A 24,573-nucleotide genomic window follows, 5' to 3' on the forward strand; every position below is an offset into this window, starting at 1 on the left:
CATCAAAACAGGAGAAGTTGCTCACATCCTAGTGAATTTTGAAGCTGAGGAAAGCAGAGTTTGGGAGAAAAGCAGTTGGATTATAACACAATTTCTTATGGTTTCTTTGGGACCAGACTTAGAAACAAGAGGGGAATGTTAAGTTCTGAAACCTGTGGAGAAGAATTCCACTCAAATGTGGACATAAAGGGGAGACTTTCTGTTGGTAACTGGAAATTGCAAGTTGAAAACATTTCTGAACAAGAGTTACGGTTATGGGAATGGCAAAATCGGTCTGATTTTGTATTCTGGTGGAGACATATTGAAAGAAGAGCCAAAGACTGGAAATTAGAGGGATCACGTATTATAAAGTGTGTTACCCTGTTCATAGGAGAGAGGAGAGTCCAAAACAGAGACTCCTCTCAGTTCCATGTTGGATTCCAGGAAAGCCTTGCTGGAGTAACACCATTAGGCAAGGAATTGTGCATAGTCCCATGGACACAAATGGAAATGTTCTGGATGTATGGTCATCCTCTCTCATGGGTGTTGTCACCAAACATAAATGTGAGGTTTCTTAATCTAGACTTTACGATGATAGAATTATACTCACAGCAAAAGTAAGGCACCAGGGAGAGTGGGGTTTGGCTCCTTGTGGTTTAGGGGTAATTTCTCTCTATGCTTCTCTTACTGCTAGATACCAGGGTAAGGAACCAGACCCATATACAATCCTGTGTTGATCACTAGGTGTGGTAGTTAGATCCCAACCCTAACTCTACTCCCAAGGACACCCTAATGAACAATTATTACACCTCTAATATTAGTCAGAAGTTCTAGTACTGTAATAGAATGAAGGATTAAAAATCTAATGTGTGAACATATTCTGTATAAGAAAATTTAATTTTATTTAATTGCAGATTGCAGAATGCATAAATACATTAACTATCATATTTTTAAGATAATGAATGCACCCTTGGACTAGAAACACCCAAGGTCCTCAATTAACTATATTAGAATAAAAGTATCTTCAATTTTAAAGCAAATGTAATCTCTTATTAAACACATAGTGGCCAAATATGAGGTTTCTTCTTAAACCTTCTTATCTGATTTTTCTCTCTCTTCAGCATTTTAAAGGCATTAATACACATAACTCTAGCCACATGACTATTGCTATAAAGATTTAAAGGGGCACAGTTAAAAGACTCCCACATGGCTTTAAACGGTAGTAGTAAATACATTTGAGTGCTACACAAGTTATTAGCCATAGGCAATTAATTATGGTTCACTTGGTGACTATAGCCATATTCCAGACTCTTTGAAAGACTCAAAACTCCCTGTAAATAAAAGTAGGATTATTTTCATTTCAAAGAACAAAACTGAAAGAGGATCCCACAAGTGGTCTGTCACCCACTAGCTTGCACATGTGACTGTATAAAAATAACTTTCTGAGGGCAAAGATCAATGGCTTTCCTTAAAGAAGAACATCAGGACTCAATAACTAATTAGCTTATGTCTTTCTGTTCCTGTAATTGCAAACCATGCTGGAATCAACTTTCTGAAAGTGTGAAATAGCTATTACTATACACAGCTTGCTTCTACCACCTTCTATTTTTACACTTGGGATATTTCTTTTCTATGGACCTAGTTCAGCCAAAAATTTATATAAGAATTCTCTCATGTCCAAAATATAAATATAACATTTTTTCTAGGGTGAAACTAACACTTTTAAGAAGAACATGAGGAAAAGGTTCAGGTTAAGGAGCTGAATGTTAGAAGTCAAGAGCTGTAGACTCTTCTTTTTATCTTCAAAACAAACCCATGTCAATTCTCATTCTGGAATAGGCATCTCGTAATTTACTTCATTTTTTTAACTTGCTAATTGGTACAGTATAATAGACATCTATATATATTATCAACTCAAACTCATTAAAAGGATCCCTGCAGGCAAGTTGGCTGAGAGATTGAGTGGTTTTATCATAAGCAATATTTTAAAATGGACAGCTGAGTAGAAGTAAATAGTAACATAAAGATAGATTGCATTTTCATAAAACGTCATTACAACTAGCTGAAAAGTGAAAGAAAAGGAACCCAACCAGTTAATTAGATCTACGTATACCAAATATTTTCCAGTAAATGCCCAGTTGATTGATTATAGCACTAGAGTATTGTGTCCCCTACCATGTTCACTGTTGGCTGACAGTGTGTAAAAGTGAGGCCACAATTGATGTAGTCATTATTGCAGAAACTTTTAGACCTACAGGGTACTGTGATAACTGCATGACTCCTTCTCATTCTTTAGGTCTTAAATATTCTGTCCTCAGATAATTCTTTGTTGATAACACCCTATCTGAAGAGACCCTCTCTGTCTAAGCACTTTCTCTCTTAAAATCACTTTCATTCCTTCAGAACAATTATCACAATTTTTAATTATCTCATTTTTTAAAATGTTCTTTGGGGTAATTGTCTGTTTCTCTCCTCCAGAATGAAAGCTGCATGAGGACCTTGCTTATCTTCTCTGTCAATACCTAGCTCAGTGCTGGGCACGTCAAAGACCCTCAGCAAATACTTGCTAAATATATGGATTAATGAAGAAAGAATATAGAGCTCTGTCAAGGTCAGTCAATAATGTCAGTAATTGATCAACTATATGCTGGTGTGATGGGGGAATACAAAGAATTATATGTCCTCCAATTACTTTTTTTAGGTATAGAAATCAGGCATTTATAAGCACATGTAGTTGTACAGGTATCATCCTATAAACTAACGATGCAAGAAAAATAACTTTATCATTCCATGCCTGATTTCTATTTTGAGAACTGATTCAGCTGGTAGAAATTATTAAAGCAGTGTGGCATCACCCCCACTGAGTTAGATTTAATTTCAGGTAGTTGACATATTGCCAGAGTGTTCAGTGGTTACATTAGTCTACTGGTCATTACTGAGCCACAGTGACCACAAGTGAGATGCCTGTCACCCACTATTTGATCTGTCCTGGTCAGATAAAATCCTCCTTCTTTCTGTCCTGGAAGTTTCCTCCAAGCCTTGTCTTCGTCAACACACTTGAGCCTTGCTCATCAGCCCCATGTCCCTATTCTGGCTCACAGGAATATGGAAAGACATAGTGGGAGTCAAGTAATTTTTAATGGTTTGAAACAATAATCATTTATTTGCTCCCAATTCTGCAGGTCAGCAATTTGGGCAGGGCTCAGCTGGGATGGTTTCATTTCTGCTCCACATTGTTTTGGCTGAACTCGTGTATGCATTCCACAGGTAGGCTGGGGCTGGCTTGTTCTTAATGGCTTGAGGCATGTGTCTGACAGTTGCTTGGGGCTCTCAGCCAAGGTACCTTAATCCTCCTCCATATGTTCTCTCCACATGGCAGCTGAATCCCCCCCAAAAGTAAGACCTAATGCACAAGCACTTATCCAGCTTCTGTTTGCATTGCATTTGCTAATGTACTGTTGGCCAAAAAAGTCACATAGCCAATTCTAGAATCATTGAGGGAGGGGATTACACAAGGAAAAGTGAGTCATTAAGGGAACAAGCTAGATGATATTTGCAGTCAACAAAAGGCTAGGAGCTGTATCTTTTCTAAACACTGTTATGTCTTTGGATGTGATTACCAGCCCAGAGATCACATAATTAGAAGGAGAGACAAAAGAAGTCCTGGTTTTGTGTCCATGCTTTCATGTCTCAGGCAGAGTACCCTGATAAGTCATTGTTAGAAGCATCACTATGAAATCCAAGGCAGAATAAAAAGGCTTGTTAAGTCAATCCTTGCTGTGAAAAAGTGATGCCACCAAATATTGGAAACAACATCTCACATTCATTCTGAGGAACAAAGAAGAACACATCAAGAATTAAAGAAGCATTTGGGGTTACTTAGAAAATTATTAGCTTAGCAAATCTTTCTTATGTAATTGGTATTTGAGGCAACTTAGTGGAAAGGGATGTTATTGTGCTTTTATTAAGCATCAAATATTTAATGTATTCATATAACACATTTTGAGAAAAATCACCCTTTTGCAATAGGCAATCTTGACTGTACAGTGCTATCAAACTTTATTGCTCATTTTGCAGTCATGAGGGAGAGTTCACAGTTTTAATGAAACAGGAAATATTTTGATTAGCCTAGCAATTTTTATTGAAACATTTATAGTATTCTAAAATGATTAAGTAACAATAATTAATGCAATATCATTTCTTAGTATAAAATAAAAATGGTTATTATCATTATGCAGTGTAAGATAAAATGGGTTGCTTTACGTTTGATTAAAACAGACCTTGTTGGCCAAAGCCCCTCCTGTCAGTCATGGCAAGTGGTGCCAGGGTGTGAGCAAGCCAGGTCCCAGCAGCTTTCGGATTTCCATAAACATCCATGTTTAAAACGGAAGCAAAATCCTTCAAAAGATCTTATAAACTGTGTTGAAGTGAGGGTGAAATACACTGCTGACCTGAGAGCTGGCACCGCAAACAGAGTTTCCCTGCTCTTTGATCAATACTGAGATGGGCTGAGGGTCTCACGATGGAGAAGAACTACGTAGGTTACGCAGTCAAGATCCCTCCTCCTTCTGTAGATGAGGAAGCTGACGCGCGGGGAGGGTCAGTGAAGTGATGGACAAGCCCACAGCTGGTCGGTGGTTGAGACGGGTCAGAACATCCATCCCCTGGCTCCGACTGAGGCTGGGCTGTGAGGGGTCGAGAGTGTCAGTGCAGGGACGCAGAGCTCATCCAAACCTGGCTGCTGGGACAGCCGATAGTGAACTTTGAGCACAAGGCGCTGTGATCCACGCTGTAGGAAGAATGGTCTGGGGGTCATGCTCAAGGCCAGACAGGGGCAGAAAAGCAGGGGGCAGGGAGGCCACTAGGGAGACCCTGGCCCAGGAGGAGGCCCATAGTTGGTGGGGTGGCAATGAGGTATGTTTTAGGGGACATCCTGGGTGGACCAGCTTGAGAGCGTTTTACAGAAATAATTTGTTGGATGCACTACTTTCTAAATAAATTAAAGATTGCTAATCCTAAAAAAAAAAAAAAAAAAATGGGTTGCTTTATTCAGAATCAAGTCACAAAGGAGAACACAGATTGTACAAAGCCGCTTCCCTAACCTGTTTCCTGCTCACCCTCAGTGTTCCCGTGTTCTCTAGTAGTGCAAACATGACACAAACCCCAGGTATTTCCTGTATGTTACTGGAAGTCTATGGAGGAGACTAATTTTATGAAAAAACAAAGTGAGACAAAATCTCCAGAGGCGAAAGCAAGCAGCTTGCTGAGTGCATCTTTTCAGTGACTGATGAAACTAGGTTAGATGACAAGATAACAATATCTAATCTAATCTAACCATTCAAGAATCATTATGTCAACCATATTTTAGCATAGGAAAGAGAAGAACAACTAATGTTTAGCGTATTTGCTGTGTGTCAGGCACTGCTCTGATTACTTCACACATAGTATTTCCTTTAGACATTGGAAAACTCTGTGTGTGACAACCAATGCATGATATTATTGACTAAGTGACAAAAAGGTTCTTAGAATTTCTCTGCTATCTTGTATGTAGAAGAGATAGCAAAAAGATGAAAAGAAATGGAAATGAAAGGGTGACGGAAATGATTTTTATATCACATTCCCCCTAAAGTCCTCCATTATTAATCATTTATTAATATGTTTCTGGATTTCCTTAAAGTGTATCTATCTGCTACATTACGATCTTTCCATAAACAGACCATAGGTGAAATAAACACTTAACCTTTTAGTTTTGCTTCTTTATGGTCATCATCAGTATTACTTACATGTAAAATCTACAGTTTGACAACAGATTTCCTTTTGAACACTATTAGCTACACCCTTGGCAAATGGACATTTGGGTAGTTTCCAGTTTGGGGCTATTGTGATAGTGCTACTAGGAATATTCTAGAGTATGTTTTTGGAAGAGTACACATTTTGATTGGGTATTTGCTGGATTAGAGGATATGGAAATGATCAGCTTTGGTAGACACAGTCAAACAACTTTCTGAAGTGGTTGAATCAACTTTCTTTCTACCATTGTTTATGAGAGTTCTGGTTACTTAACATCCTCACCAACATTTACAAATCTTTGCTTTTTTATTTTAGTCATTCTTCTGTGTGCGTAATGGTATTGCATTGTGGTTTTAATTTTCTTTTCCCTCATGGCCAGTGGAATAATCACCTTTTCATATGTTTATTGGCAATTTGTCCACACTGGGTTGGAGTTTTTAAAGAGCAGTTTTATTTGCATAAAGGGAAGATACTTGGAAGAGTGGTAGTTTTTCCTGATAGACCAGCCAGAAAAGAAACCCAGAGACTGTCTTAGTCTAGTCTAGATGTTTGTTTATATTTGTCAAGTTAACTTGGCTGGCAGAATTAGGTCCTGTGATTGGCCAGCTAACCGCTCTGCAGTATTCCATTTACATGGTATTTGTAATAGAGTTGTCTAGTTTTGTTTCTTTAAGATTGTACCATGTATATTTTATACTACATTTTTTCATACAGTAGTACAGATCTGTTTAATTCTATTTGATGATTGAGTTGTATTCAGTATGTTATTTCTTAGAACTTACCAACCTGTCCCTTCTTGATGGACATTAAAGTTATGACACAAACATAACAAAGTACAGAATTCTCTGTTCCTCATGACCAAGCCAATATTGGTTGATGTCAAATTGCTGAGTGAGAAATAATATATGTTCTCTTGAATTTATGTCTTTCATGTTTTCTTCTGTAAATTGCCTGTTCATATTCTTTGACTGGGGTTGCATATTCCACTTGTTTCAGGGGCCAAGAAGATGAAGTAAATAAAATAACTGGGCAGGTGTAAAACAATAGAGGGTGAAGGGATAATTGTGGTGAACTGAAGATGGCATGCCAGGTCTGCAAGCACTCACATCAAAATCCCAATTAAAAGCAATTAGGTTATCTATTTTTGCCCAATGTTGTACTTATTTTCACACAAGATTGCTATTTATCTTTTGTCTTATCCATTGCAAATATTTTTATTTTATCTGTTACTTTATCACTTCTTCCACTATTTGTCTATGTTTTTACTCTTTCAAAAGAGTCAGTTTTGTTATATTATGAATAAAACAGATTTAAACTTTTTCTCTTGCAGAATAGAAACATAAGGTTTGCATTCCAGACTAGAGCATTAACTCGTCTTTTTTTTGCTTTTTTTTGTTTTTTAGTTGAGATATAGTTGATTTACAACATTATGTAAGTTTCAGGTATACAACATAGTGATTCATGTTTTGGGGATTATATTCCATTTATAGTTATTAAAACATATTGACTATATTCCCTGAGCTGTATGATATATACTTGTAGCTTATTTATTTTCTACATAATAGTTTGTACCTCTTAATACCTTACCCCTAATTTTGGTTTCAGAATTATAAGTCTTTTCTCCAATTTCAGTTGCTTTATGTTGTTGTTCTTTTTATATCCTATTAGGTTAAATGTTTTTAGTCTTTTTGGTTAATAAAGGTCAGCTATCAAGAGTTTGACCACTTCTTCACCTAGGACATTAAAAAAAAATTTAAAAAAATAATCAAATAATTAAAAAAAGTAGAATGTGGCTAAAGCCATATTAGAGGAAACTTCACACCCTTAAATATTTTAAACAGGCTAGGATGAAGTCTTATCTTTCACCAGTATCCACAAATACAAATGACATCATTTTAGTACATTTCCATTAATCTTGGCTCTAGTAATTTGAAACTTTTAGTGATGATGATAGGATTTGAATAGAAACTTTGCTATACTTCACAAATCCTTTACAAGCTGTGAGTCTAAATTATATAAACAAGTTGATAGAGAGTATATATATTTAAAAATCTTGTTAGAAAACTTGTTTTAAGCACCCTGTGACAATTTGACACTCCTTGTTACACATGAATAATTTATGTGCTAATTACTGATAACGTATGAATTGGCAAAATCAGTTAGCACTCGGTTGATGTAATTTAAATGTGTGTGTGTGTACATATATACATATTTACGAGAGTAATAAATGAATGCTGTAAAAAAATAGAGCAATTTATTTTTAGATGGTAGTAAAATGAATGTTTATTTTCCTTATTCAGTTCCTGTTTTCTTCCTCAGAAAGCAATTTCTGCTAATACTTCATTGTGTAAACTTCTAGGACCTTTTCTGTACACCTATACTCATAGACATACTACTTTTTAAATTATAGACATAGCCATGTCTATAATTTAGGTGCAGTTTTCAAAACTATGTGAGTAGGATTATATTATGTAATTTGTTGTTTTTGTTTAACATGTCTTTTTTTTAATTTTTAAATTTTATTTTATTTATTTTTTTACACAGCAGGTCCTTATTAGTCATCAATTTTATACACATCAGTGTGTACATGTCAATCCCAATCGCCCAGTTCATCACACCCCCACCCCCACCCCCCCGCGGCTTTCCCCCCTTGGTGTCCATACGTTTGTTCTCTACATCTGTGTGTCTATTTCTGCCCTGCAAACCGGTTCATCTGTACCATTTCTCTAGGTTCCACATATATGCATTAATATACGACATTTGTTTTTCTCTTTCTGACTTACTTCACTCTGTATGACAGTCTGTAGATCCATCCACGTCTCTACAAATGACCCAATTTCGTTCCTTTTTATGGCTGAGTAATATTCCATTGTATATATGCACCACATCTTCTTTATCCATTCGTCTGTCGATGGGCATTTAGGTTGCTTCCATGACCTGGCTACTGTAAATAGTGCTGCAATGAACATTGGGGTGCATGTGTCTTTTTGAATTATGGTTTTCTCTGGGTATATGCCCAGTAGTGGGGTTGCTGGATCATACAGTAATTCCATTTTTAGTTTTTTAAGGAACCTCCATACTGTTCTCCATTAGTGGCTGTATCAATTTACATTCCACCAGCAGTGCAAGAGGGTTCCCTTTTCTCCACACCCCCTCCAGCATTTGTTGTTTGTAGATTTTCTGATGATGCCCATTCTAACTGGTGTGAGGTGATACCTCATTGTAGTTTTGATTTGCATTTCTCTAATAATTAGTGATGTTGAGCAGCTTTTTGTGTGCTTCTTGGCCATCTGTATGTCTTCTTTGGAGAAATGTCTATTTAGGTCTTCTGCCCATTTTTGGATTGGGTTGTTTGTTTTTTTACTATTGAGCTGCATGAGCTATTTATATATTTTGGAGATTAATCCTTTGTCCGTTGATTCGTTTGCAAATATTTTCTCCCATTCTGAGGGTTGTCTTTTTGTCTTGTTTATGGTTTCCTTTGCTGTGCAAAATCTTTGAAGTTTCATTAGGTCCCATTTGTTTATTTTTGTTTTTATATCCATTACTCTAGGAGGTGGATCAAAAAATATCTTGCTGTGATTTATGTCAAGGAGTGTTCTTCCTATGTTTTCCTCTAAGAGTTTTATAGTGTCTGGCCTTACATTTAGGTCTCTAATCCATTTTGAGTTTATTTTTGTGTATGGTGTTAGGGAGTGTTCTAATTTCATTCTTTTACATGTAGCTGTCCAGTTTTCCCAGCACCACTTATTGAAGAGACTGTCTTTTCTCCATTGTATATTCTTGCCCCCTTTGTCATAGATTAGTTGACCATACGTGCGTGGGTTTATCTCTGGGCTTTCTATCTTGTTCCATTGATCTGTGTTTCTGTTTTTGTCCCAGTACCATATTGTCTTGATTACTGTAGCTTTGTAGTATAGTCTGAAGTCAGGGAGTCTGATTCCTCCAGCTCCGTTTTTTTCCCCTCAACACTGCTTTGGATATTCGGGGTCTTTTGTGTCTCCATACAAATTTTAAGATTTTTTGTTCTAGTTCTGTAAAAAATGCCATTAGTAATTTGATAAGGATTGCATTGAATCTGTAGATTGCTTTGGGTAATATAGTCATTTTCACAATATTGATTCTTCCAATCCAAGAACATGGTATATCTCTCCATCTGTTGGTATCATCTTTAATTTCTTTCATCAGTGTCTTACAGTTTTCTGCATACATGTCTTTTGTCTCCCTAGGTAGGTTTATTCCTAGGTATTTTATTCTTTTTGTTGCAGTGGTAAATGGAAGTGTTTCCTTAATTTCTCTTTCAGATTTTTCATCATTAGTGTATAGGAATGCAAGAGATTTCTGTGCATTAATTTTGTATCCTGCAACTTTACCAAATTCATTGATTAGCTCTAGTACTTTTCTGGTGGCATCTTTAGGATTCTCTATGTATAGTATCATGTCATCTGCAAACAGTGAGAGTTTTACTTCTACTTTTCCAATTTGTATTCCTTTTATTTCTTTTTCTTCTCTGATTGCCATGGCTAGGACTTCCAAAACTATGTTGAATAATAGTGGTGAGAGTGGACATCCTTATTAATTTTTGTTTGGATGATCTGTCCATTGTTGTAAGTGAGGTGTTAAAGTCCCCCACTATTATTGTGTTACTGTCAATTTCCTCTTTTATAGTTGCTAGCAGTTGCCTTATGTATTGAGGTGCTCCTATGTTGGGTGCATATATATTTATAATTGTTATATCTTCTTCTTGGATTGATCCCTTCATCATTATGTAGTGTCCTTCCTTGTCTCTTGTAACATTCTTTATTTTAAAGTCTATTTTATCTGATATGAGTATTGCTACTCCAGCTTTCTTATGATTTCCATTTGCATGGAATATCTTTTTCCATCCCTTCACTTTCAGTCTTTATGTGTCCGTAGGTCTGAAGTGGGTCTCTTGTAGACAACATATAGATGGGTCTTGTTTTTGTATACATTCAGCGAGCCTGTGTCTTTTGGTTTGAGCATTTAATCCATTCACGTTTAAGGTAATTATCAATATGTGTGTTCCTATTACCATTTTCTTAATTGTTTTGGGTTTGTTTTTGTAGGTCTTTTTCTTCTCTTGTGTTTCCCACTTAGAGAAGTTCCTTTAGCTTTTGTTGTAGAGCTGGTTTGGTGGTGCTAAATTCTCTTAGCTTTTGCTTGTCTGTAAAGCTTTTGATTTTTACATCCAATCTAAATGAGATCCTTGCCGGGTAGAGTAATCTTAGTTGTAGGTTCTTCCCTTTCATCACTTTAAATATGTCATGTCACTCCCTTCTGGCTTGTAGAGTTTCTGCTGAGAAATCAGCTGTTAACCTTATGGGAGTTCCCTTGTATGTTATGTGTCATTTTTCCCTTGCTGCTGTCAATAATTTTTCTTTGTCTTTAATTTTTGCCAGCTTGATTACTATGTGTCTCAGCGTGTTTCTCCTTGGGTTTATCCTGTATGGGACTCTCTGCGTTTCCTCGACTGGGGTGGCTACTTCCTTTCCCATGTTAGGGAAGTTTTCAACTATAATCTCTTCAAATATTTTCTTGGGTCCTTTCTCTCTCTCTTCTCCTTCTGGGACCCCTATAATGCGAATGTTATTGTGTTTAATGTTGTCCCAGAGGTCTCTTAGGCTGTCTTCATTTCTTTTCATTCTTTTTTCTTTATTCTGTTCCACAGCAGTGAGTTCCACCATTCTGTCTTCTAGGTCACTTATCTGTTCTTCTGCCTCAGTTATTCTGCTATTGATTCCTTGTAGTGTATTTTTCATTTCAGTTATTGTATTGTTCATCTCTGTTTGTTCTTTAATTCTTCTAGTTCTTTGTTAAACATTTCTTGCATCTTCTTGATCTTTGCCTCCATTCTTTTTCCGAGATCCTGGATCATCTTCACTATCATTAGTCTGAATTCTTTTTCTGGAAGGTTGCCTATCTCCACTTCATTTAGTTGTTTTTTTGGGGTTTTATCTTGTTCCTTCATCTGGTACATAGCCTTCTGCCTTCTCATCTTGTCTATCTTTCTGTAAATGTGGTTTTTGTTCCACAGGCTGCAGGATTGTAGTTCTTCTTGCTTCTGCTCTCTGCCCTCTGGTGGATGAGGCTATCTAAGAGGCTTGTGCAAGTTTCCTGATGGAAGGGACTGGTGGTGGGTAGAGCTGTGTGTTGCTGTGGTGGGTAGAGCTCAGTAAAACTTTAATCTGCTTGTCTGCTGATGGGTGGGGCTGGGTTCCCTCAGTGTTGGTTGTTTGGCCTGAGGCAACCCAACATTGGAGCCTACCTGGGCTCTTTAGTAAGGCTAATGGCAGACTCTTGAATGGCTCACGCCAAGGAGTACTTCCCAGAACTTCTGCTGCCAGTGTCCTTGTCCTCACGGTGAGACACAGCCACCCCTGCTCTGCAGGAGACCCTCTAACACTAGCAGGTAGGTCTGGTTCAGTCTCCTATGGGATCACTGCTCCTTCCCCTGGGTCCCGATGTGCACACTACTTTGTGTGTGCCCTCCAAGAGTGGAGTCTCTGTTTTCCCCAGTCCTGTCAAAGTCCTGCAATCAAATCCCGCTAGCCTTCAAAGTCTGATTCTCTAGGATTTCCTCCTCCCATTGCCAGACCCCCAGGTTGGGAACCTGACGTGGGGCTCAGAACCTTCACTCCAGTGGGTGGACTTCTTTGGTATAAGTGTTCTCCAGTTTGTGAGTTACCCACCCAGCAGTTATGGGATTTGATTTTACTGTGATTGCGCCCCTCCTACCATCTCATTGTGGCTTCTCCTTTGTCTTTGGATGTGGGGTATCTTTTGTGGTGAGTTCTAGTGTCTTCCTGTCGATGATTGTCCAGCAGCTCTTTGTGATGCTGGTGTTCTCACAAGAGGGAGTGAGAGCACGTCCTTCTACTCCACCATCTTGGTTCCTAGTCCTAACATGTCTTTTTGATCTTTCCACATTTACAAATGTATGTTCTCCTCATTCCTTTTAATGGCTTCATAGTATTCTATATATATGCTTAATAATATATTTATCAGTAAACGTTTTGAATGCTTTTAAAGTTGTACTTTAACAATGCTATAATTATCATTCTTAAAGATGTACCTTTGTATACCTGAGAATATGTACACATGTACACATTCATATCTACATGTGTGAATCTTTCTAAGTAAAGGAGATTCCTGGAAAGTAATTGCTTAGTCAGAGGGTATATACATTTTAAATTTGGATTGATGATGCTGAATTGTTCTCCAAAAAGCTCCATCTATATATATGTTCACCCTCTCCAAATGTTCATGCCTGATTTCCTATAAAGTATTCAACATAATTATTGTCAATATTTATAATTTTTGCTGTAGGATGAGTGAAAAATTGTATTTCATTTTACTTTTGCCTGATTACTAGTGAGGTTGAGCACTTTTTCCTATTTTTTATCATCTATGCAAAGGTTTTACTTGGAGTTCCCTTTTCCCCAGTAAAATAACTTTAGGTTAACTTTACATGTATATAGATTTAGTTCTGTATTTGTACTGAGAATTTTTATTTTTCATAAACTCAAAATACGATATAAATGTCATAGATGGTGACTCTTTTACCTCTCCTCTTCCTGTTTATACTTACAGGCTACCTCCTAGTTGCTGTGTAATCACATTAATTTTTACATCATCGAGATATATTTTTATATTTTTGAAATTCATTTCATGGTCACTACCCTGCATTCTAGTTCTTTCAAAGGTCATGCCATTTCAGTGGTCTCCCTCACTATTCAGGGACAAATATATTTCATCTACTGTATTGAAAAAGTAAAATCTATTCTTATTTTGCTTTCCAAGACTGATATTAAGAGTTTCAACAAAAATCTTTCATAAAACATGGCATGGAACACAACTCTGAATTCTATGTTTGGATACATGATATGGATATTTCATTCACTGTAAAAAAGATGCTACTAAATTATTAAAGAGGGGAAACACCTAAGACTTTAAAAAAGAATTGTCATATGAGGACATGGATGTGAAAAAAGATGATATAGAGATCACGGAGCAGAGAATTAGGAAACCTGGTTTTGGTTCCATTATGGCACTAACTAGTAATGTGTTGGTTCACTCCTATTTGTGATATGTTGTGGATTGTGTTTGATAATCTGTATGGTTCCTTTTTCTCTTCCACCTTTTGTGTTACACAGCACAATTTTATGCCAGTGCTTTCTTAGTGTGCTGGTGTTCAGTATTAAAATACTCTGTTGAGGTCAGTGAAAGGATGCCCAATCATCCCCATGAAAAGACATATGGACAGTGGTCCAGAGGGAAATTTGAGGTATGCAAGCACCACCATTACCAACCACGCAATATTTTTTGACTCTTTGTTGAAAACAGCATTTTTACAGAGAATTGGAAGCTGCATAAAATACTTCAACAGGCAGTCAAATTCATAGGAAATTTATAGCTTATTTCAGCAGTGAAATTTGTCAGTCAAAATGACTGACATCCTGACAACTCCAAACCTACATCTTCATTTGTCACTTGTAGGCCAACCATTCCTTGTCATTTTAAAGCTGACTTGATATAAACTTTTAAACCTCAACAAGTGTAAAAATGCAAATATGAAGAAAACATTAAAGTGTTATCTTTTGATATTGGTAATTCAGGTTTTAAAATGCGTCTTAAATACTTTAGAAGAAAGAATCATCCCATTGGCATTCCATTATTTATAATCTTGAGATCTCTAACTATTCTTGCTGCTACTTTCACGTCTCACCAGCGCACATAGAAATCAAAGTCCTGAGTGGAATTACCAAATCTATAGATGATTATCTTAGCCATTAAATCATAAGACTCAATTTTCAAGACTTGGAAAAATCTCTACTTGTGCAGATAAGTTTACTTCATTGAAATTGTTATGATTGAGGCTAATCCTACAGAGAGTTAACAAAGAGTGCCCCTAAGTGTACAGTATAATGTGAGCCCAGCAGGCTAGATGCTGTTGTTTTTTAAAAAGCCCTATATTGGCAAAATATATATATTTTACACATATTTTACATATTACCCAGAAAAATGACATTTCATGTATCTACTCCATATTTGTATTTAATAACAGGAACCCTAAAATCTGATTATATCTCTTTAAGAAGTTATGTCACAGGAGTCTTTTTAAGAAAGTAACAACCTTAGAGAAAAGCAGAATTAATGCTGTAATAACAAGCTCACTGATTATGAGTGAGTGAGAGGAGGCCATTGTGAATTCATAGATATAAGATCCACGTATAAGATCTCTGAAAGGAAATGTACTTTACTTTGCTTTCAAGAGAGACAGCCTAAAAGAGAGTCAAGAATACCTGAGAGATTGTTGGGAGATGTAAATTCTGGTCCCGGCACTGGCACTTACAATCTGTATCACCTTACAAAAGTAATCTTTGTGGGCCAAGGCTTTCTTATTCGCAAAATGAGACATTGGATGGTTCTTGAAGTCTCTTCTGTCTCTACTGTTCCAATTCCAAGACTCACATTCATCACGACAAATTCTCCAGGCAAAACACTAGCTGGAAGCAGTCAAAGGACTTTTGGGGGGAACTATGATATTCCCTCTCATTCATTTATTCATCAAATATTATTAATTATTTAGTGCATTCCAAGTATACTGTAAGCAATAGAAGATGAATAAAATACAGCCCCTGGCCCCAAGAAACATGCGGTCTACTAGCAGTCAGCCTCGTAATAAAAGAGCGCTATACATACTCTTAAAACTGTACACGCAAGGGGCACACATGAGGGAGAAATTGATGCTACCGTTTGGTTGGATACAGGGGGAGCTGACAGAAGAGACTTTGTAGAGGAGGCAATAATTGAATGATCTCTTAAAATACGAGTTCACTAGAGGAATGGTGGATGGTATGGAGTGGGCAAGAGCGGGGAGCCGAAGACTGCACTGAGACAGTTACTTACAATAAATTACAGTTTTAGACTCAGAGGGACTATAAGCATTTGATGAAGTAAATTCCACTTTGTATATCAACACCAGGGAATTATGATTATTAATTAATGTGCTGATCACCTCTGAGTTGTAGGAAGTTGTTCACAATGGAGAAGAGAGTAGTTTGTTGGTCTTTTTGAGGGAATTTTTAAAAGGGAGCTTTGTAAATTTGAAGTTAGCTGCTTTTATTTTTTTCCTCTTCCCTTGTGCATGCAATGGAACAAAACATAAACAGGCATTCCTGTTTAGGAATTTAGTTTAAATTCCTGTTTAGGAATTTAGTTTAAATTCCTTCATTATTTTAAACTAAAGAATGAAGAAAATAGATTGCTTATTGCAGAACTGTACCTTTGTACCTAACTATGTATACAGCAAAAAGTATGCTTTACCAAATAATAATCCCAACAGAACAGATTATGACTATCAGGTTAATGTTTGTGATTTAAAAGCCCAAAGTAAAAAGTGGGCACCAGTACTACAGCAAGCTGGTCATTAACCACTGTAATTTCTTCAAGTTACTGGTGTTGTATCATGAACATATACAATGGCCTAACAGTTTTATATGCCTTATACAATGTGTTTACGTTACCTTACTGAGAGTTCTTATGTCCCTGCAGAGACTGTGCTTCCACAAAGACGTTAGAAATGATAATGGACCCATTATTCTTTTTATGGGTGTCAATCGTTCTGATGAGAGGATACTTGAATGTGGCCTCTGCCCTAATAGCAGGGCTCGCATGTGCCCCTTGAGCTCCTTCATGTGATGCAAACACATCTGTCTTCCAGACTAGGCTGTAAGCTCCTCTGAGGGTAATGACCTTGATATTATGATTTTTTTTTATCATGTATTGTGCCCTTTGCCCTCCTTCTCTTCTCAGAACCTGATGGAAGACTTCAGGTACCCATAGATGATGTACTCCAATGTTTGCTAAAGCAATAGCATAAATACACAACATGTGATACATCTATGTGAAACAAATTAGTGTTTTGCATTCTTAACATTGGGATATGAGTTTTATTAATTAGTAGATTAGCTTGAAGCTAGCCAACCTTGAATTTGAATCTGGTTCTAACCTGTGAGGGATGGTAAAGTAGAAGCAAATGTTTATTGGGGGCATGTTTACATTCCATGCATATTATCCAAACACGTTATCTCATTGAGCCCTTAAAACAACCACAAAAAGTATGCCAAATAATCTCCTTTACAGGTGGAAGAACTGAAGCACAGACGTGTAAATTCCCCAAGTTCCCACAGCTGGTAATTGTTGCAGCTGGGATGCATATGTAGACATTTTTCCAGAGCTTGTGCTGTGCTCCTTTCCAGTAAGCTGCAATTTCTGTGTGCCCCTGGATAAGTTATTAACATCTCTGATTTTATTTTCCCATTTCTAAAAATGAGAGTGTGATGGTTAATTTTATGTGTAAATTTGTCTAGCCTGTGGTGCCTAGCGGTTTGGTTAAATCACAGTTTAGATGCTGCTGTGAAGGTATTTTAAAAATGTGATTATCATGTCATTCAGTATACTCTGAGTGAAGTAGATTACCCTCCATAATGTGAGTGGGCCTTATCCAATCTGTTGAAGACCTTAAGAGAAAAGGCTGACATCCTCAGAAGAAGAACAGTTTTTCTCTCCTGACTGCAACATAGAAATTTTACCTGAGTTTCCAGCCTTCAGACTCAAGACTTCAGACAATATCAGCTTGCTGGACTTTCCAGCTTGCTGGCCTACCCTTCAGATTTCAGACTTGACAATTCCCACATGAGCCAGTTCCTTAAAATAAATCTCTCTTGTTCTGTGTCTGTCTCTGTCTCCCTCTCTCTCTGCCTCTTTCTCTCTATATATACAAACATACACACACACACACACGTACATACATACATACATATATTATTTTGGTTCTCTTTTGGTTTCTCTGGAGAAGACTGACTAACACAGAGAATAAAAATAAATATTAAATGAGGCAATTCATGTAAAAACACCTAGCATTACCAACCATTCAGTAGAGTTTTATGATCTGTTTCTCTCCTACTTTTTGTCTGTTTCCCTACTGTCCTCTTTCATGTTTTTCATATTTTTATTTCTCCCTTCTTTTTCTTTTCCCTTGTAATAAAACAGGTCCTTTAATGCATGGAAATAACATCTTTTTAAATTTACCAACTGTATCAGCACAAATATTCTATTAAAAGTAGGGTGATATTACATGACTATTAGTGCCTACAGTGACATTTACATGTTCCCTTTCACTAGTGAGTAATGATAATTCATCTACACCACGTGGCTGTGAGTAATTGCTCCCTTCTGAAGATAAAGGTTAGAATGGTCTGTAACCATCGTAATTTATTCACTGTGTGTGTAGTTTCAAAATATATTTCCTACGATATTGTTCTGTCTCTGTTTTCATTTAGGTATTCCTCATTTTTATGCAACACAAATTTTACATTGGGAAAGCATTTTATTATTGATTTCTTCATCGGATAAGTAGTATGGTGAATTTGACACTCAGTTCACTCTTCCTCCATAGCAAATTAGAAAACATTGGAATCGTAAAGTCTCAATATAGACACTGGGAATGTGTCTAGGGGTATAAGATGGGAGAGAGCGAAAGATAAAGAAGGAGGGAGGGAGAGAGGGATTTGAGAGGGCAACAGGAAGGTTCTTTTATCACTTAAACTATTTCCAACATCTAATTACTGATACAGGAAGTTAAATTTATAAGAAATAAGGCTTAAGTTCAAATACTCTTGAGAACACTCATAGACCAAATTCACACTAAGATGTCAAGTGTAAGCCCCTTCAGGGCAGGGACTGTGTCTTGACCACTTTTGTAGTTTCAACTGCTAGCACATAATAGGTACAAAATAAATATTTTGATTGGATAAATGATGCTAGAATCCATTCTGGAGTCAGAATTTGATGAGTAAGGTAGGAGTGAGGATGTAACAGAAGTTTGACAGCAGAGGTGGGGAAATTGATGGCGTAGGAGGGGGCAAAGAAAACAGTGAGAGAAGCTTTGTAGTAGAATAAGCAAACTTTACACACTTTATCATTCTGCCAAGAACAGATCAAGACCTTGTCAAGCTTCCTACATCCATTTAGCTCTTAGACGTGTATTGTGTTGATGAGTCACCTGGCTATCCAGCTACACTGCCAGTCACAGCTGAACTGAGAGCAGCCCCTGTGTTTAGCCCAGGAGGCAGGCAACCTGTCCGGATGGCAGGTATCCAGTGACCATGCACTGAGGTCTTACTCTCTCCAGCAAATACAACCTCCCTGCCATTCCTAAGTCAGTATCTGTCCTCACTGCTGCAGTGGTATCCTGAAGGAGTTAATGCAGCTCCCATAAGGGAACTAATTTAGAACCTGGCAACAGCTTAGCCACTGAAAGAAATATGGCTCATTTCATGCTAGGTGATATAAATTAAAGTTAATGTTATATGTGATGAAATGTCCTTTTAGGTATTATGTGTAATTTTGAGTATTAGGAAGTCCCAGTAGGCTCTTTTTATTTTAGAAACCAGTCTACAAGATTTCCCCTTACATTTCTTCTTTTAAACAAAGCGCCAGGAAAAGGTTATATGAATCATCATATTTTTAGCATAGCAGGTAGACTAAACATATAAAAAGTTACTAATAGACTGTGAAAATATCTATCACAAAAATAACAGCCAAAAGGTTAGCATATGTTATATAAAAAGCTCAGTTTTTTTGGTTTAAAAAAAAAACAACAGTGAAACCCCCCCTGCCCCAAGACTTGCTTAAGGGTTAGCATGCATGTAGAAAAATATCCAACTAAGCTACAAAGAAATTAAATTTAAAATATCTATGAAGTTACCTAATATTCTAGCTGTGTGAACCTGGAAAAATTACTTAATCTCCCTGCTTCAGGTTTTTCTCCTGTTAAATAAGGTAAAAATATGTCACAGGGATACTGTAGGCATCTAATGTATTTTTAGGCACGTATTTGCTAGACATGTAAACTGCTGAAACACCATCTGGCTCAGAATAAGACTCAATATGCTTACTTATTATTATTATCCCAACATTTAAAAATGATAATAGTGTATGCTGAAAAATATGTGAAATGTGCATATGCCCATATCAGCTATCAGTGTAAATGGGAATAACCTTTTTTGGAAATCAATATGGCAGTATGATTCAAGAATTGTAAACGTGTATACTCTTGATTCAGTAATTCCAGTTGAAGTTATTTATCCGAAGGAAAAAAATTCAAAGAGAAAATGGTAACTATGCACAATTTACATAGCCCTCACACTACTACAGTACTTAAAAATGTCTCTGTGTGAGGAGGAATATTACGTAGTCATTACAAATAATAATTATAAATATTATTTAGCCAACCAAAAACCATTAGTAAGATAAAGCAAATATTGCAAATAGAATATAGAATGATCCCTGTAACAAATACGTTTTAAGATTTTTTCATTATCAGTAGTTTTTTCTTTGCACCATTTTTACTCTAGGATGCAGGGCAGGGCAAATGCCTTCTCAGTCAGGAAAAGGAAGAAACACAGGGGACAGGAGAAGGAGACCAGTCCCTTGCCCCTCCCAGTCTTGGGAGTGTGGTAAGTCGGAGGCAGAGGGGGAGTTAAGGGAAGTAAAGTAACGAGACCATCCTGTCAGTGCCTCCCCACCTCTGGCTCAAGTTGAAATCTTGGAAGGAGTGGGTGTTGATTAGATTCAGTGATGGGGAAGCGAAAAGCCTTTCGTGTCCTGCTTTCCATGTGGAAGTTGGGGTAGTGGAAAAAGAGGAAGTCTGCCATGCCTAGTAACCTTGTGGCAACACAGTGCAGACCCAGCAGGATGAAAGTGATGGCGGAGAAGCATAGTTGTGAGTGAGAGCTACTAAGCCACCGTTGGCTTCCATTGGCGTGGAATGGGTCCTAAAGTGGGAGAATGTGCAATATGCACTGTGAGAAAATAAGGAAGTAGCTGAGATGAGAGCCTTTCGTGAAAGGTTTGCCTTGAGGTGGAGATGATCTTGACACATAATCCATGGGGGTTCAGTTCAACAGGAGCTACTTAAAAGCTGTGATTAAGCTCCAGAAGGGTGAAAGCTAAGGTGGTATCAGAAATAGAGGAAGGTTGGGCTTCCCTGGTGGCGCAGTGGTTGAGAATCCGCCTGCCAATGCAGGGGACACAGGTTCAAGCCCTGGTCTGGGAAGATCCCACATGCCGCGGAGCAGCTGGGCCCGTGAGCCACAATTACTGAGCTTGCGCGTCTGGAGCCTGTGCTCCGCAACAAGAGAGGCCGCGATAGTGAGAGGCCCATGCACCGCGATGAAGAGTGGCCCCCGCTTGCCACAACTAGAGAAAGCCCTCGCACAGAAACGAAGACCCAACACAGCCATAAATAAATAAATAAATAAATAAAAATTAAAAAAAAAAAGGAAATAGAGGAAGGTTACCTCTCTTCATTCTGAGGCAAAAGAACAAACCACAAATGTACCACTGCTTGCTTACTGAACAAATGTGAAGGACATCTGGCAGAAAAATTGACCTCCCAAAGATGTCCATGTCTCAATCCCTGGAACCTATAAATATGCTACCTTAGATGGCATGAATGGACTTTGTAGCTGTGACTAAGTTAAGTGTCTTGTGGAAGTTATCCTGATGAGTCCAGTGTAATCACAAGGGCCCTTATAAAGGCAAAAAAGGGAGGTGAGTCAGAGAAGGAGGTGTGACTCTGGAAGCAGAGGTCAGAGTGATGTTGCGGGGAGCCGTGGAGTGTGGGTAGCTTCTGGAAGCTGGAAAAGGCAAGGAAACAGAGCCTCCTCTTCCAGAAGGAATATAGCCCTGCCTAAACCTTGGTTTTAGGACTTCTTACCTCCAGAAGTGTAAAATAATGTATTTACATTGTTTTAAGCCCCTAAGTTTGTGGTAATTTGTCACAGTAGCAATAGGAAACTAATACAGGGCCCGAGGAATAAACCAGGCCAGCTTTCCTTCAGCAGAGACTAACAGTGATCCATGTGGATGTCAAGTCCAGAGTCCCCCACGGACTCGTGAGCTCATTGGCGCCCCCGCACCCCAACTGCCATAATGGGGAGCAGGGGTGGTGGAGGAGGTGTGCGTGAGAGGAATCTAAAAGTCAGAGTATTTGCCTGAAAGATGCTGACTCACTAGGTATAAACTTCTCATAATTTTTGAGTTTATATTTTTCTTCCAACTACTTATTCAGAGTAGGCTGACAGGAAGATAGATCAGTCATAGAGTTAAACTGAGTAAGAGTAGGTAGCTACACTGCTGTGAATCTCTGCCATGATCACAAGTAATAATAACATGACACTGACTGCATTTACATGACATACCAGAGACCATCCCAAGCACTTTACATGCATTATCTAATTGAATGCTCACAATGGATACTAAGAGGAAGGTACTTTTATTACTTTCATTTTCACAGATGTGGAAACTGAGGTATCAAGGAATTAAATAATTTGCCCAAGGCCTTGTGGTTTTTAAGCTGCTGGGTCAAAATCTGAACACAAACAAGCCTGAAAGGAAATACAGAAAAATGAAAACAGTTTGATTAATTTTGTTGGCAGGATTGTGGGTGTATTCTTTTTGTTTTAGTCTTTGTTGGTGTCAAAATAAAGCCACGATAACACTTTTTTTTTTAATATTGACAATTTCCAATCTGCGAACAAATTGTATCCCGAGATTACCAGCCAGGGGAGTTTGAAAAGCATGTGGTTTGTAGACAGACACTGCTGTATTAGAATCTCTACTCCAGGCCTTATTAGAGATGGTAAATTGAGCAATTTACTTAACCTCTCTGAGTTTCGATTTTCTTATTTATGAAATGAGGGTAATCATACCTGTATTGAAGACCTTTTCAAAGTACAGTGCCTGAAATGTAGTCACTCAACAAGTGCTCTTTCCTTTCTCCAACAAAAGATTTATTTTGGTAGTTTTCAGAACCAGCAACCTAGTTTCCTATTTAAAACAATAAAATTCTTGGATGTTAAAATTGCAGATCAGCCAATAAATGTGTCACTTGCAACTTACTGGAGCTATCATACTAGGAGTACTGTCTCAACTATATGTACTTATCAGTCCTAATATTGCTTCCAAGGGGAAATGAAATCCGAGTTACAATTGGTATGACAAAGATGTGTGTGTGCTGTTGGGCCCCGAAGTGACAGTTGCCTTCTGCTTTCCTTCTTTACTACCCCCAGCCTTGGCAATGACTCTCCATTAATAATGTTGAAAGTGTGCAGCCAGTGGCGAGTAGGGGGAGTGAGAATGAGGATTATTCTCTCTTTCAAAAAAGAGATCGGTAGATATTCCTGGGAGTTTTACTCAATTCTCTATAGCTGGTCTAGAGAAGGTAAACATTCTCCTGGTTGGTCTCCTGATGACCAGAGGATCACTGCTTCTATCAGTGGGTTCTCAGGCCCACTGATAGAAGAATATAGAATATAGAATATAGAATTGACTCTGTATCTCTCATTGGCAAAACATTCATAAAAGGTAATATTTACAGTGGATTCCTGGAAACAGTGTAATGTGCAAAGGCTTTCACCAAGCTCACAGTCAGGCACTATCTATGCACTTATCTGTGGGAAGGCACACTGTGGCTGAGCAAATGTCACTGTTCAGCAGTGGTATAATCAGTTAATCAGGACATTATTTACCACTGAGTGTTCTAGGCATGTTACACCGCCAAGCTTCTCTGTTTGAAATGTTGTTAGAAAAAAAGAAGAAATCGTCAAGTGAATAAACGAATGCATTCAGCCATAAGACCAGTAATGAAACTGAGCAAAATTAAAAGTCATGAGAAAGGGAAGAAGCTCACTGTTAGATGTGATCTGAAAAGAGATTGTGGGTTGAAGGAGTGCTAATCAATCATGCTATATCTCAAGCAGTCCTCCAGCAATGAATTCTGATATTTCTACCTAAAGGTCATTGACATGAATTCATAAAAGGAAGAAGGTAAATAGAGCATTTCTGTTGCATTAAAAACAAACAAACAAAAAATAAGAACCAACACACAAGAATGTTTTCACTCCCCTGCCACCAACTGATCCATGGAGATCTGTTACTTCTCAAAAATCTTAGGTCTACATCATCAAATGAGTTTTTCTTTTTCTTTTTTCTTTTCCTTACTGAGAACCAAGTCCCTCTATTCGTACTGTTGCCTTTATCACTGTGATTACATTCCTTCAACTGAACAACTTATTTGTGTGGAACCATAAGGCATGGAATGAAGAATATCCTGCTTTTCATGCCTCTCATCTTCAGTGAAAACCTGACAAAAATAGTGAAGACAAGACTAATACAAAATAACACGAGGAAGCTAGTTTTAATCACTTGAGAGATCAATGCTCTCTACCATTTTTTGCTCAAAGCATCATTTCAGACGACTGCTTTGGTAAATCCTGGGCAGCTGGCATTTGGCTTGATTACCTAATAGTTCGGGGGACACAGCTATGGAATTATAGCATTAGAATTTAGCAGGCTTAACACACAAAAGTAATCATCAGCAGGAGTCCATGAGTTGTGGATGAAACTTGTTCTGTGCATACATCCAGGTCCTGAACGTTGGAGGGGAAGGAGCAATCCCATATCAAGAAGATAAGCGCCTAGAGGTTATATGAAAACTTTCAGTGAGTCCTAGATTAACACTAGGCCTCAGAGTTAACTGCTTGATATAATGCAGCAATTTTCCACCTGTATCACACAGTCCATCCCAAACTACATAGCTGCCAAGTAAGCCCAAGGTATCTGCAGTGCACAACCAGATCCACTCAGGCATCTTTACCTTCACAGATCTGCTTTGTTTGGGGTAAACATGAGAACAGACACAAGAAAGTAGGACTG

At 37.8% G+C, this 24,573-nt stretch overlaps 1 long non-coding RNA gene across 1 annotated transcript in view; it reads left to right on the forward strand.

Annotated features, from left to right (window-relative positions):
* LOC309639995 overlaps positions 1 to 20,094 on the forward strand; it is a 157,467-nt gene extending 137,373 nt beyond the window's left edge. The window contains exon 2 of the long non-coding RNA XR_014251972.1: positions 2,458 to 20,094. This is a non-coding gene — a long non-coding RNA (uncharacterized lncRNA). The remainder of the gene's footprint in view (positions 1 to 2,457) is intronic.
* Positions 20,095 to 24,573: the final 4,479 nt, after the last annotated feature.

Source organism: Balaenoptera physalus (assembly GCF_965194825.1).
Source record: "Balaenoptera physalus genome assembly, chromosome: 12".
Taxonomy (NCBI): Eukaryota; Metazoa; Chordata; class Mammalia; order Artiodactyla; family Balaenopteridae; genus Balaenoptera; species Balaenoptera physalus.